Source organism: Suncus etruscus, chromosome 2, assembly GCF_024139225.1.
Source record: "Suncus etruscus isolate mSunEtr1 chromosome 2, mSunEtr1.pri.cur, whole genome shotgun sequence".
Classification (NCBI taxonomy): Eukaryota; Metazoa; Chordata; class Mammalia; order Eulipotyphla; family Soricidae; genus Suncus; species Suncus etruscus.
The window spans coordinates 71,428,563-71,444,995 of NC_064849.1; positions in this window are offsets into that span (position 1 = coordinate 71,428,563).

Sequence of the window (16,433 nt, forward strand, 5' to 3'; positions counted from 1 at the left end):
TTATTTGGTTTTTAGGGATATATCTGGTGGTGTTCAAAGGGATCTCTGGGCTCTGGGCTCAGTAAACCATATGTAGTACCAGCATCTAAACAGGGTCAGAGCATGCAGGCAAATGTCTTAACTCCTATACTATTTTATCCCTGCTTATGGATTTAAAACTACAGTTCTAATTCATTTATTTTCCAGAAAGCAAAGAGAAATATCAGATTAAATATCTTTTGTGTAAAAGCCCCTACAGTAAGCTGTGGTTCAACTGTGTTTCCCCAAAGTAAACTGTAGTTTCAACTGTGTTTGAGGAAGGTAATACATTTCATTTTTTTTCTTGACATTCTTTCTTTCTTTAATGTTTTCTTCTATTTACAAGAGAGCCCACTTTGTGGAGCTAAATATATATCTATTTGCTTTAAGTATGCATTAAGTCTGAGTGTAGGAAGAAAAATAGAGGAAAGTTGTGTGGTTCTTTTTTTTCTTTTTTGCTACACTGTTTGCAGTAATAGCATCTATTTTCTGAGATTCTTGAACATTTTATTAAATTTACTTTAAAATTTAATTATGTAAAACTAGTACATTAGAGCTTGTGAAATTATCTGGCTTGGAAGATGATCCCTCAACAGTTGCATACCCAGGGGAGCTGAAAGGTTGCATTACCAATTATCCACATATACTTAATGCAAGCCCATTCTTCTTCCTATACGATGAGGCTTTTGTTGGAATCATTCCAGAGCCTAATGAATATGTATGCCCCAAATTGTCCATTTAGCCTAGCAACAAAGAAGTGTTTCCTGTTATATTACACAATATTAGCCATCAATTACTTTTTAAAACATATGCTGCAGAGGTTTTAAATAAGCATGCAAATAGAAACTATAGTGTTCCAGATCTTTGTCATACGTTAGTAACATTGGAAGTTAGCTGATGAGACACAAGAGCATGAGGGATATGTACACTTAGGCTAGCTATACCTCAAGTCTCCAATATAGAATATCAGTTAAATAATTTTATTTTGGAATGTAAGCAAATACTTTTATTTTTAAATGCAAATTGATCCATTTAAGTTTGTTCTATATCATATATTTGACCATTACTGAGGGCTTATATGGTAAACATGAGTCAAGATAGTTTTAGACAAGTGAGACATCTGAGAAAGTGAGACAGAAGATGTAGATGATACAAAATGTTATAGGAAATGATTTATTTGTTCCTATTCCTTCTTTTTCTATAGAAACTTAGTAAAGTGAGCTAGTCTAATAGTTTGTGTGTTTATTAATAGTTGCTCATTACACAATGGAGTTTTAATAATCAGTCACATAAATCCTAAGCAGTGATAGGAGTTGGTGGCATGTAACACTCAATTGGAGTTGAAAGCAATGATGTGTCTGGTGCCTGTTTAATCTGCTGCCCACATTTTTTTTTAACATTTGGTCTGAATTAGATAAATTATGCAGGGAAAATTTGGAATGACTTTAAAATAAGATACCTGTCAGTCATTTCCAATCTATAACTTGAAGCCACTTTTACCACCAAGTTGAAAAACAAAACAAAACAAAACAAAAAAACTCTTATATTTTCTTATTTCTGAAAGAAAAAAAATGGAGAAATTTTCTTAATAATTTTACCCAACTGATCCCTCAACATCCTCTCCCCAAACATTCTAAAATAACTTCAAAATGGATCAAAATTACATATTTTATGGTGTTTTTTTTCTCTAGAATTTTTAGCAGTTAGGCCAAATGGTTTAAGATTTTAATGCTAAGGAACACATTTTTAAAAATCTACCAGTTACCCAGCCAATTGCTACTGAGTTTTATATCATAAAATTCTGGCTATATCTAGTAGGTTTGGACAAAGTGCATAGAATCATGTCTAGTATCTCTGCATAATAAATAGAAATCATGAAAAATGAGTGAAATAGAGAAAGAGAGCCTCTTATTTTAAACTGCTCAATATTAAATTTTAAATATTATTAAATATTTATAATTTTCTTTTTTTTTTTGATTTTTTTTTGGAGGGTGAGACTCACACCATGTGATGCTCAGGGATTACTCCTGGATATACACTCAGAAATTGTTCCTGGCTTGGGGACCATATGGGACACTGAGGATCGAACCCAGGTCCATCCTGGGTCAGCCACATGCAAGGCAAATGCCCTACCGCTGTGCTATCGCTCTGGCTCCAAATATTTGTAATTTGCAATGGAAGAAATTTACCTGCATGAAAAAATAATTTTCAAAATACCAACTTTGTAGGGGTGGAAGAAATCTTCCTCAAGATAATAATGTCCATCTATAACAAGATCAGACTCAGTATCCTTTTTAGCAGTGAAAAACTGAAAACATTCCCACTGAAGTCAGGCATAAAGCAAAGATGTATACTTTTATTCAATATGTTATTTATTCATTATAGTGTAGGGCTGACTACAGCAATCAGGCAAGAAAACCAAGTAAAAGGGATCCGAATTGTAAAAGAAGAACTCAATTTATTACTATATTCAGATGACGTGATGATGCACAGATAGAAGACCCTAAAGAGTCTATAAAAACAGTACTAGAAACAATAAAACAATTCAGCAAAGTAGTTGGCTACAAAGTCAATACAAAAAAATTAGTCACATTTTTTTTACAAAAAATAAATCAGAGGAAAATTGATCTCATTTAATTAAAATAGTATCCCAGGGGCGGGAGCAGTGGTGCAAGGGGTAAGGCATCTGCCTTGCCCATGCTAGCCTAGGATGGAGCACAGTTTGATCTCCTGGCATCCCATATGGTCCCCCAAGCCAGGAGCAATTTCTGAGGGCATAGCCAGGAGCAATTTCTGAGGGCATAGCCAGGAGTTATCCCTGAACTTCACCAGGTGTGGCCCCAAAAACCTAAATAAATAAATAAATAAATAGTATCCCAAAGGATCCAATATCTAGAAAACAATTCAACAGTAGATCTATTCCATAAGTTTGAATTACTTAGAAAAAAGAAGAAAACTTTAAGTAATGAAAAAAATATCCCATGATCATGAATCAAAGTATCAATATTGTTAAAATGCTTATCCTACCTGAGCTACTCTAAGTGTCAAAGCAATAGCCACCCAAATCAGATGACATTCTTAAAGTATCAGCAATAAAATTTGTCTGGAATCAGAAGACACAATGATCAAAGTTACATTTTAAATATGACATTGGGAGGCATTTCCAAACGTAATTTGGAACTGTATTATAAAGCAATGGTGATCAAAACTGCACGGTACTGGAATAAATAAGCTCTCTGAGTCAAACATCAATGACAAAACCCAAATATATATATAATATATATAAAATATATATATATATATTCACAATAGATAATTTTAGATATGAAAGTTGAAAACATGAAATGAAGTAAAGATACCTTCTTCAACAAATGGTCCTTGGAAAACTGGATAACTACATGCCAAAAATTAAAGCTCAACTTTCATATCTTGTATCTCACACAAAAAGTCAATTCAAAGTGAATCAAAAACTTTGAAATTCATTCCAAAACTTTAAAATATGTTGAGGAAACTATAGGCAGAATGTTCCATAGTTTGAACTTCAAAGAAATCTTCAGAGATTTGATACTACTGACAAAGATAATCAAATACCCAAATTTAAAAAAATGAGACTACATCAAATTAAGGAGCTTTTGCAATGGTAATAGAAATGTTGGGCTAAAAATTGGGGGCCGGAGAGATAGCATGGAGGTAAGGCGTTTGCCTTTCATGCAGGAGGTCATTGGTTCGAATCCCGGCGCCCCATATGGTCCCCCGTGCCTGCCAGGAGCAATTTCTGAGCCTGGAGCCAGGAATAACCCCTGAGCACTGCCGGGTGTGACCCAAAAACCAAAAAAAAAAAGAAATGTTGGGCTAAAAATTAAAGGCAATTAACTGAAAGGGAAAAATATTAAAAACATAAGATAAAGGATTGAGGGCGACAGAAAAATATCACATTGGGTAGGGTGTTTGCCTTGCACATGATCAACCTAGGTTTGATCCCTGGCATCCAATATTGTCCTCCAAACCTGCCAGGGGGAAGAAACTGTTGACTACCACCAGATGTCCCTCCAAAACAAACAAACAAAAATAATTAAAAAATTATATCTAGGACATAAAACATACTCACAAATATCAGCGACAACAATGACAAATTCAGATACCATATCATATAAAGGGGAGAGAAATGAACAGACAATTCGCAAAAGAAAGATGAGTGCCCAGTAGGCACAAGCAAAAATGCTCAGCATCACTTATCACTAGGGAAATAAAAATCAACATGAGAATGAGATACCATCTTACCATCTCACAGCAGTGAGAATGGCACATGTCAAAAATAGTAGGAACAGTCTGTGTTGGCAGGGATGTGGTGAAAAAGGAACCACATCCATTGCTGGTGGATATATTGGTTTTCCAACATCTGTAGGAAACAGTGTAGAGAGTTCTCAGTAAACTTAGAATTGAGCTAGCTAGTACATGACCCACCAACTCCACTTTGGGATATATGTCCCCAGGACTTAAAAACATTTATTTAAAAGAATATGCGCACACCATTATTCACTGCTGCACTTAGTACAATAGATAAAATATGAAATCAACCTTGATGAATTCATAAGATATGGAACCAACCACAGATGAATATTGAATTATGAAGATGGGGTTTACTGTAGAGTAATATGCATCTACAAGGAACAATGAAGTCATACCGTTTGCAGTCACCTGGGTAAAACTAGATTAAATCATGTTAAATTAAGTGGACTAGAAGAAGAAAGGCAACATTGGATGATCTCACTTATCTGTGGTATACAGAATAATTAGATGAGAAAATATAGTAAAGGAAGGATGCCTAGATCATCCTTGACCACAGAGTCTAGGTAGCAGAAGGACATTGAAGAAAAGAAATCAAGGTGGGAGGAAGAAGATAAGAAAGGGAAATAATTGGGGAACAGAGGTCAGGAGCTTTGGACATACTGGCAATGTGGGGTAGTGGTATAGCTATCTATCCGAACAGACTCAACAACACTGAAAACATGGTCTCTAAGCTGTTACCATGGAACTTTGTCATGTGCCTGTCAAAGAGGCAAGTAAGGGGTGGGGCATAAGATGGGTTAGTTATAAAGTAGGAAACACTGATAGAGGGAGTTTAGCACTGGTGGTGGGATTGGTGTTGAAATAGTATATGCGGGGTGGGGAAGAAAGAAAAAGAAAAAAAAAGAAATAGTATATGCAAAAAACTCAAAATCAATAACTTTGTATGGCACAATTCTTTAATTAAATAAAAAATTATAAAAAAAGAATAAAAATAAAAAAATGCCAGGGCCGGGCGGTGGCACTAGAGGTAAGGTCCCTGCCTTGCCTGCGCTAGCCTGCGACGGACCATGGTTTGATCCCCCGGCGTCCCATATGGTCCCCCAAGCCAGGAGTGACTTCTGAGCGCATAGCCAGGAAGTAACCCATGAGCGTCAAATGGGTGTGGCCCACCCCCCCAAAAAAAATAAATAATGTCAATTTAGACCATACCTGGTAATTGTTTCAATTAGAATGGAATTTGTAGGTAAATAAATAACCTATTTGTGGAATATTATTTCTCATATTTTAAAGGGCAATTAAGTTGTTTTCATTTTCCTTTGGACCCTAGTATTAAGAATTCAATTTGTCAAAGACTTGAAGATGCCCTTCTAAAAAAAGACTACTTTATTTTGTTGGCCTCATTCCTCTACCAATCCTAGAGCCTTCAGAGCATCAAGCTGTAGTTTTCAGACATCCATCAATATTTTTTTGATTCTATATTACTGCATAAGTTCCCTTCTACTTTAGTAACAAGCCCCTGAACACAGTGGGATTAAAATAGCAGTAGTGGGACAGTTAGTGGTGCCTGGATCACAGCTGGAATAAATCAAAGTTTCATTCAAAGTTTAAATCAAAGTTTCAGAGTTTGGAAGAATCATCTTCACTCACTTATCTTGTAGTTGATAGGACACTAAATCTGGAACCTCAATTCGGCATTGAGGATGCTTACATGTGGTATATTGTGTGTTATTTTTTTTTAGCATTACTTGGGCTTTCCTCACATGATGGCAGCTGGAGGCATGGAGAAAGTTTTCTAATGAATATTTGTCCAGAGAATCTTTTCAAACCTAATGGAAAGGTTCTAGAATGGTTCGCTTGTTTATTAATTATAAGTGGGTAACATATTAATCCCCTTTATATAGGTGCAGTCTTAGTCATGTTGGGACTTGGAGGTCAAATGAGGGCCTATGAAGCCCACTTTTGAAGAATACAATCTGCTGCATTTTCCTTAATCTATTTAACAAAATATGATTTTTAGATTTCTCATCACTTTTTGTTGGGACACTAAGATTATTGAATTTATATCTGTTCTCTCTACCAGTACACTAAGTGTACACTTCAGAGTTGTAAGTTTGAGCTATGAAAAATTTCATCATAAATGCACTGCTGCAAATCTCTAAAGACATCCTTCAGAACAATGTTTCTCAAATATGCATATGCTCCCTAGTGATGTGGGTGCAAGTTTGGGAACCTGTATTTTTAGGAGAGGTCCTCAGCATCTGTGGAAAATTCTTAAGCTTTGTTGCAAAACCCTACAACTTAATCACTAGCATCTATTAGCTAAAATGAATTTCTTCTGGTTTGTACCCAAAATTGCTTTGCTTTGTTTTGTATTGTTTTGTTTTGGGTGCCACATCCAGCTGTGCTCAGGACTTCAGTCCTTACTCTGTATTTAAGCATCACTCTTGGATGCTTGGGGGAACCATATTTAGTGTAGGGGTTCAAATAAGGTCACCATATACAATATAAACATATTAATCTCTACAATGTTTCCACCCCCATCACACTTTTGCATGAGAATGCCTTTCTCTTGGCGTCTGTGCTCTCTTAGCCTTATCATCTGCTGTTGTTTAAATATAAATTAATGAGTCCTAGTGTTGGTAGGGGGATGCTGAGGCCTTTCTCTGCTCAGCCTGGCGCCTGCAGCCCTACTGCAGAGAAATTCACAAAGCAGTCAGTTGAAGTTTCAGGAGAAATCCAGCTTTATTACAAGGCCCTAACCACCATGTGGCACATGTCTTCTAAGCTAAGCAGTCTCTTTTCTGCTGCTCTTATATCCCTCCTGCCTCTGCTCTCAGGAGCTCATTGTCTCCCTTTCAACTGCTCTCCATCCTTCCCTGCGACCTCTTCTCTCTCTAATTCTCCTTATCCCCTCTATCTCCCCAAGCAGGCTCCTCAACCTTCCTATTCCAAGCGTGGGCAGTTCTGATCATTCAGGTAGGATAATCAAGAAGTTGGAGGAAGGAATACTCACAATCTGTTATCTTCATTTTCCTCTAGATAGATAATGCATCACATGCAGTATCTATTTATTTAGTTTGCAACATGATTTCAATGTATCTTCTAAGTGGTAATTCTCATTTATACCAACTATGCTCCATTTCCTGTATCTATTAAATGGAAATGTAGTCCTCAACTCATTTAAGTGACTTTAAGACATGTAAATTGCTTATAACAATACCCAGTGCACAGGAATTGCTCAAAAGCTGTTGAGTATTATTGTTGTTAACTGTAACTTTTATATCTGCAAACTAGATTAATTCTAGAAAGTATATTTAAATATCTTTGCTTACCTTTTTCTCCATGACATTCTTCAGTACAATCTCTATCTAGATGATAAGTTTTCTATTCTACTTATATTACACAAAATTTCAAAGAACCCATGTAGAATTGATTGAATGAGTCCCCCCCAAATTCATATGCTGAAACTTTATTCTTAAGGTGATGACATTAGGAGGTGAAGCCTTCTGTTGGTTATTTAGCCATGACAGTGAGACACTATCAATAGGATAAGTGCCTTTAGAAAGTTATCTTCCCTTTTTGTCATATGAAGGTTCAATGATATGATGACCACTAATATATCAGGAACTTGTTCTTATTAAGCATTAAAATATGTATGTCCATGATTTTGGACTTCTCAGCATCCAGCCCTGTGAGTAACATTTTTGTTTGTTTGTTTGTTCTTGGGTCACACCCGGCAGCACTCAGGGGTTACTCCTGGCTCTATGCTCAGAAATTGACCCTGGCAGGCACAGGGGACCATATGGGATGCCACCAACCTTCTGCATGAAAGGCAAACACCTTACCTCCATGCTATTTCTCCGGCCCCAGAGTAACATATTTTTATGTTTAAAGCCACTTGGTCTCTGGTCTTCGTCACATAAGTGTACATCACTACTTTGATGTCTTTTTAAATTTTAACTCCTTCTTATATTCATATTTGTACACCTTATTGTAATTTGAATGTTCTATTTAAAATAAGTTTTCTGAATATGTTTCTAAATGGGGAACGAATTGGGTTAAGAATTGCATCGCAATTTTTATCATTTAATTCCTAACATTCTGCTTTGCTTGGAATAAGCTGATAGTCATTTACTTTAATTAGACATAAAAAAGAATCCATTTATCAGTGATAACTTGTAGTCTTAATTTAAGATATATGTGCCATGAATTTTGAATCATTTTTATTATGGCATGTATTTTATAAGATATACCTAAAGTATTTTATTATGAGGAAAATACATAATTTTTCCCTAGATTCTTTCCTAGTCAGATTTTTTCATGCTTTGATTATTCTTTCTACTTTTTGAGTCGTTGTTTCTGTTTGTGCTCAATGTTGAGCTCTATGTTAGAATCCAAAGTTTGGTTTAGGAATTAACTGTAAACCTAGTGTTGGTGTGAACATAAATGTAGCCATGACAGGCTGTGAATTAAAATAGAAAGACTAGGCCCAGAGAACAGCTAGTTCCTGGAAACAACCCTTGAGGTAAATGCCAGGAATTACACCCATATAAGGCTAAACAGCAGTTGACAGATGGTCAGATGACAACTGCACCATAGGTCTGCAGCAAAGGACAGATAGCCAGTGTGGGGAGCTATAGCCCACTCAGCTGTCTGTCTGTTACATTTGAACTGCAACCAATCCTAGCCAAACCTTGTACTAAGGACCAGTAATTTTAAAGATAAACTATTCAGAGGCTGGAATACCCTAGACTGAAATATGGATCCTTTAAAATTGCTTTGCAATACATTCTGGGAGTCCTCTTTTCTTTGGAAATGTTGGACCCCAAAATGTTGGAATAATCTTTCTTGTATTTACATTACTGCCTGTCTCCCTGATGGTCTTTTGGATGGCAGATCCTGAGTTCTAAACTTTAACATTTCTTCCCAATTGCAACCAATCCTAGCCAAACCTTGTACTAAGGACCAGTAATTTTAAAGATAAACTATTCAGAGGCTGGAATACCCTAGACTGAAATATGGATCCTTTAAAATTGCTTTGCAATACATTCTGGGAGTCCTCTTTTCTTTGGAAATGTTGGACCCCAAAATGTTGGAATAATCTTTCTTGTATTTACATTACTACCTGTCTCCCTGATGGTCTTTTGGATGGCAGATCCTGAGTTCTAAACTTTAACATTTCTTCCCAATTATTCTTACTAATTTTGTTATAAATAAATACAAAAAGACAATATCTAGATGGCCTCCAAAAGTGTCCTAACTAAAGTTTCAGACATATTTGTTCCTGATTTATAAGTTATTTTAAACTCAAGCCTTACAAAAAATAAGCAATTTTGTGTCCAATATGGAGTTAAGATTAGTGATCCAAATATGAATGAGATATTATCTTTCTTCAGGATTTAGCAAGAATCTACGTGGTAGAGGAAAGAAAAGGTAGGAAATACAGATGTGGAGGGAAAAGATGTTAATCTTCATTCAATATTGATTACATTTTAGCCAAAGGATTTACTAGAATCATGGTATTTGGTGTAGGTTTTGAAGGTAAAATTTGGTTTTAGCATTTTGTCACACCCGACAAAAGGAGAAAGCAGAGGAGTTTCCCAGGAAAACTAGCAAGTTGGACAAACGTTTTTGGTGGGAAGACATGAGGTAATACACACCTAAGGAAAAAGTTGGGTTGGGATGTACTCAAAATATAAGGGAGTATTGGGACCTGAATTCTGAACAAGGAGGGATGCCGTTTTGTAAAGGCCACATGACTGGCTTCTTCTCAAGTTCTGAGCAGGGAGAGATGCCATTTTGTAAGGATCATATGTTGTAAACCACGTTAGGTCTTCACAAGACTATTTCCATAGACCCCACCCCAAGCTACCTGGCCATACCAGGTTCCTAACAGAGAAGAACAAGGAGCAGTAGTAAGGACCCCTAGACAAGAGCCATCATTTTTTTTGGGGGGGGTCACACCCGGCAGCACTCAGGTGTTACTTCTGGCTCTAAGCTCAGAAATCGCTCCTGGCACTCTCTGGGGACCATATGGGATGCCGGGATTTGAACCACCAATCTTCTGCATGAAAGGCAAACGCCCTACCTCCATGCTATATCTCTGGCCCCAAAAGCCAATCATTTTAAGGATCATAAGAAAGCTGGAACCTCTCTATACCTCTTCCCTATATAATCTTCTTCATGACCTTGGGCAGGGCTCATCTCATGTCCTGGCTGGCCAGGCTGAGGGTCTTATTGGCAGACGGATTAAAATGTTAAACTTTATTCCAGTTGTGTGGTCTTATCCTTCTACTCTGGAGTCCTACAGGGAGCTTATTGTCAAAGTTTTGAAATATTTTGCTTAGTTTTGTATTCTCTCTCTCTACCTCTCTTTCTCTCTCTTTCCCCTCCTTTACCCTCCTGTTTGGTCTACACTTGGTGTATCTCAAGGCTTACTCCTGAGATGTTTCTGCATTCAGGAATTACTCCTAGTGGTGCTCATGAGATCATCTGGGATACTTGGCATTAACTACATTAACTGCATGCAAGCACCCTACTCGCTGTACTTTCACTCTGGCTCTGTTCTATGTTCTCTGGGTAGCCATTGAGTTATTTAAGTATGATCAAACTAAGTTAAGGGAAAATGAAGAGGGAGAGTTATTGATATGAGCTGAATGCTTAAAGAAAAGCTTCTGACTTCAAATACTGTCTTTATAATGTTTAAAGAAAATCTGATTTTCATGTAGATATATTTGCTTTTCCACCAGCAGTCCTATGTTGTAAGCTTGAGGTTGCTTTGGAGGTGAGGATTTTCTGCTGTTCCCAACCTAGCAGGAAATCAGTCCTGTGAATGACCCTGGGGCAGCATCTCTGCAAACCAATTACAAAGCTCCAGAGATCTGGGCCTGGGGCACGTGACACTCTCATTTCAATTACTGTCTTTGTTAATGAGAAGGAAATACAGAGGGACTGAGAGAGATGCTTTTTATTTGTGGCCCCTCATTTAGTTTATTGTCCATCTGCAACCTGAGAAATCATAGCAGAAAAAAATCAGGACAGTAAAATTTATGGAGAATTTAATTATTGACAATAGTTAGGCTAGATAAGTCCTCTGATATTTAAAGTTTATTTGAGTATCCAAACTTTCCTGAAGAATTCATGTGGTTATTCTTTAGAAGCAATACTGTGGACTTTGTATGTTAAATTGATATGGATAATGCTCTAATTAAATCACCATCTTATACCTAAGTAAGACCCTTCATTTTGTTACTAATAGTAAATTCTACAATCTGGCTACTCATCTCAAAAGGAGGAAAACAACAAAACAAGATTTGTTTCATGGTGCAATTGACCTTGAAAACATGTGGATTTACCGAGCTATTTTTTAAAATTATTTTCTTTATTTGATTATTTTAATGTACCGGTATATATTTTAATTGTTTATTTATACACCATGGTTACAAGGTTGTTCATAATACAAACGGGTTTTTTTCTTATATAGTTAAAAAAGTTCTTCATGATTGAGTTTCAGTCATACAGTGTGTAACACCCTTTACCAGTGCTCATTTTCTTTTTTTTTTGGTTTTTCGGGCCACACCCGTTAGATGCTCAGGAGTTACTCCTGGCTACGCGCTCAGAAATTGCCCCTGGCTTGGGGGGACCATATGGGACACCGGGGGATCGAACCGAGGTCCTTTCCTTGGCTAGCGCTTGCAAGGCAGACACCTTACCTCTAGCGCCACCTCGCCGGCCCCACCAGTGCTCATTTTCTACCACCAATGTCTCTAGTTTCCCTCTGGTCCTCTTTGCTGCCTACTTCTGGGATAGAAAGAGTCAGAGGTAAATGGATAGACATAGAATAACAGCACTCATTTGAGGGATATAAAAAAACATAGTATGATAATAAATAATATTTAGAGAAAATAGAGGTTAGAGCCAGGAGAATGGATCCATGGTAGGAAGCTTGCCACAAATAGTGGCAGAGTGCAGTTAGGACAGAGAAGGGACCATTGTGACAATGAGATTTGGGAATGATCACTCTGAACAAGAAGTGGGTACTGAAAGGAGGTAAAGTGATATGCATGGTATTCCTTAGGTAACAATAAACCACAATGTATAAATGAAAGGCAAAAGGATGAGAGAGAAAGAGAGGGGTATTTTTGTTTGTATGTTTGTTTTGGTTTTGGGGCCACACCCAGTGACACTCAGGGGTTACTCCCGGCTATTTGCTCAGAAATTGCTCCTGGTAAAGCGATATGGGATTTCTCCAAAAACTGGAAATCGAGCTCCCATACGATCCAGCTATACCACTCCTAGGAATATACCCTAGGAACACAAAAATACAATACAAAAAACCCCTTCCTTACACCTATATTCATTGCAGCACTATTTACCATAGCAAGACTCTGGAAACAACCAAGATGCCCTTCAACAGACGAATGGCTAAAGAAACTGTGGTACATATACACAATGGAATATTATGCAGCTGTCAGGAGAGATGAAGTCATGAAATTTTCCTATACATGGATGTACACGGAATCTATTATGCTGAGTGAAATAAGTCAGAGAGAGAGAGAAAAACGCAGAATGGTCTCACTCATCTATGGGTTTTAAGAAAAATGAAAGACACCCTTGTAATAATAATTTTCAGACACAAAAGAGAAAAGAGCTGGAAGTTCCAGCTCACCTCAGGAAGCTCACCACAAAGAGTGATGAGTTTAGTTAGGGAAATAACTACATTTTGAACTGTCCTAATAACGAGAATGTATGAGGAAAATGGAGAGCCTGTCTAGAGTACAGGCGGGGGTCGGGTGGGGCGAAGGGAGACTTGGGACATTGGTGATGGGAATGTTGCACTGGTGATGGGTGGTGTTCTTTACATGACTGAAACCCAAACACAATCATGTATGTAATTAAGGTGTTTAAATAAATTTAAAAAAATGTATTTGGGGAAAAAATGTATTTGGGAGGGGCCAAGTAAAAAAAAAAAAAAGAAATTGCTCCTGGTTTGGGTGACAATATGGGACTCTGGGGGATGGAAACGTGGTCCATCCTAGGATAGCACATGCAAGGCAACCGTCTTACTGCTTGCGCCTCCACTCCAGTCCCAAAAGAATAGTTATTTTTAATGAATGAAACAAGAATGCAACATTAGTTCAAGGGAAGACCCTGTTTTCACCTTATTATCCAAGCCTCCAGATCCATTGAGGAAGCTGGGTACCTGACCTTAACTCTATGGCTCATATGATAAAAGGCCAAAGGATGATCATTTCTGCCTGGACATAAAGCTAAAAGTACTTCAATAAAAAAGGAAAATGACTTGTGATAAAAATGGTAAGAAACTCAAAGTCCTTTTAACTACTGTGAAGTCATCACCTGTAATAATATATTCAGTATGAGAAGATAACAAAGATAATTCTAGGAGGAGTATTTTCAGGTATTACACACAAATATCTGAAGGTAGAATTCCCTAATCTAGGGCTTTATATCATCTCCCTTTAATTAAGAGAAACTTTTATTTAATTTCCTTAGAACCTGTGAAATGCCTTTTATCATCTACACATTGTCATAAGATACTAATATGGTTAAAAGAAATCATATTTTTTTGCTTTTAGGTAAATCACAATAGTTTCTATTTGTAAAATACTTACCTCATAAATACTTCCCATAAATTATCCACAACAGAATTATGTGGTTGATCCTATTGCACTCATTTTACAGGTGCAGAGTTCCAGCAAGCAGGTTTAAAGATGACCTCAAAGTTATAAGCAATTAATGGAGAGTCATTCTTTGTTTTCAGCCTAGTGTGAATTCAAAATCTGAACTATTTCCCACAGCATTTAAATGACTGTCATTGATATTTTAGGATCTGCTTTGGGGATGGTCTGTTAAATTGTTCCTTAAATCAACAGTAGCATTAGACTATCACTGCGACATCAGTAAAGAAAGTCCTATTAATTTGGCCCTCTTAATATTGAAACTGTGAGGTTCATAGGCATAAAATCACTGTCATCTAAATTAAATTGGGATGATTCAACATGTAACTTTCGAGTTGCCTTTTCAGCTCCTTAATTTGATTACTAGAACTCTAGGTTAGAAATGAAATAAAACTATAGATTGAAACAATTCCACTTGTTTTGAAGTCTGAGCAATTTAGTCCAAGTTGCTATGTTCCTTTCCTTCTAGTCTTTTTTTCCTGTCATAAACTCGGGTAATTGTGAGAGTAACAGTCCTTTATATTCAAGACAATCTTTATGTGCAAGGTTCAGCCATTTAGAACTTCAATGAGGCTGAATATCACAATTTGAATAAATATTTTACTTTATACTGAATATGATGGTTGGCTTGTTTATTCGAGGAGTGTTTCATAGTACCAGGAAGTGGGTCCTTGAAGAGAGACCCAAGAGACCCTCACTCTATCTGCCATGTGGACATAGCAAGAACTTTCTTTTTTGTGGGACAGGGGAGTCTGAGTTTCTCAAGGTTTATTTCTTATTCTGTCCTTATTCTGTGCTCAGGGATAACTTCTGACAGTTCTCAGGATTGAACCAATTTTTTTTTTGGCAGGGGAGTTAGGAAGGACACAGACAGCTGTGCTCAAGGATCACTCTTGCCAGGGCTCACGAGATTATTTTGGGATGTTGGCAGTAGAACTCAGGCTATGTACAAGATCAGTGTCTAACCCATTGTACTATATTTCCAGACCCTGGTCCCCAAACTCTTCATGCAAGTGAAGACACAGTCTCCATACTGCCACATCTCAGAATTGCAGACTCCATACCTTTGGGAAGATGTTTCTACTACTCTTAATTCACACAGTTTGACGTGCTTTGCAATAGCAGCCCCAAAAGACTAAGAGACTACAGTGTCCAAGTTTCCAAGAAGTCTTTGCTCTTCAATCCTTTTCTAGAAACATTCAATAGTCCCAGTAATTTTTCAGCTCTGAGTCATGCCTCCTTAGCTCACCAGATACCTTGAATATCAACTAGCGCTAAAGGCTATTTCTTGGGTTTGTCCTGTCAATTTCTAATTTAGGAAAATGAGATGCAGCAACCTTCTTGTACTATTTATATACATTCAATACTTCTGCACCTTTGAAACCCTTGGGGACAGTCAGGAAACTTCCCACTTTTGTGGTACTTTCTGCTGAGGTTCAAGGCCATAGAATTATAATTAATTTGCATGTTAGATGCCTATGTAAGAAGATGTCACTTCTTGGCAATACTACTGGATGATAAAGTGAAACAAAAAATAGACCAAAAAAAAATCCTTCACGGTCTTGTATACATTTAGCTAGAAATTCTGGCTAATTACTTATTGTGTTTCTTTACATTTTTGGAAATTTATAGAGAAAAAATGGCTTCTTTTTCCTTTGTGTCAAAAGATTTCTTCAGCATAGGAAAGGTCTTTTATTTTTATATATGATCATATTTTTAAATGGAAGCTTCTAAAAATACCTTTTTGACAAATGTTTTTGTTTTCTCTTTAGTTCTTAAAAAACTGTCCAAGATTGGAAGCCAGGGCAACTTGAACACTTACACACTGTAAATCACAAAATAAAAGTTAAGAAAATTAAACAAAAATATTTTAAGTGCTTTAAAATATTAGCTTATTCAAAACTATTTCAAATGACATAAAAGGGACATGTATCTGTCTTTTGACTATTTAATATGTATTTTCTTAACAACTATAACTCTTACTAAATATTCTCTTATACAGTGACGATTTTCCCCACTTTTTGTCTGTTCTTCTCTTTGTGAGCTGTTCAATAAGGAATTCTGGTAAAAGAGTCCTTCAGTTTAATGTTTATATTTGAACCAAGTCACAGGGATTGTTGGACTTGTTCTAGCGGTCCCCATATGCAGCAATAATGCCACATAGCATTGTCTTTTTATGCATAGGCAAATTAAAATGGGAAAATACTATACATACAAACAAGTTCTGATCTAATAGAGATAGGAACACACAAATCTTGTAATGCAATGGGACCTTATACCCTGAACATAGATGACCTGGCGCAGGCCTCAGAAGAATAGGTATTCTCCATTCACCCTGAACCAGGCAAGCCATCTAGGAAACAACTAAGGTTGTCTATAACATCATCTAGAAGCAATCCTCTACCAGGGAAGACCTATCGCTGCTCT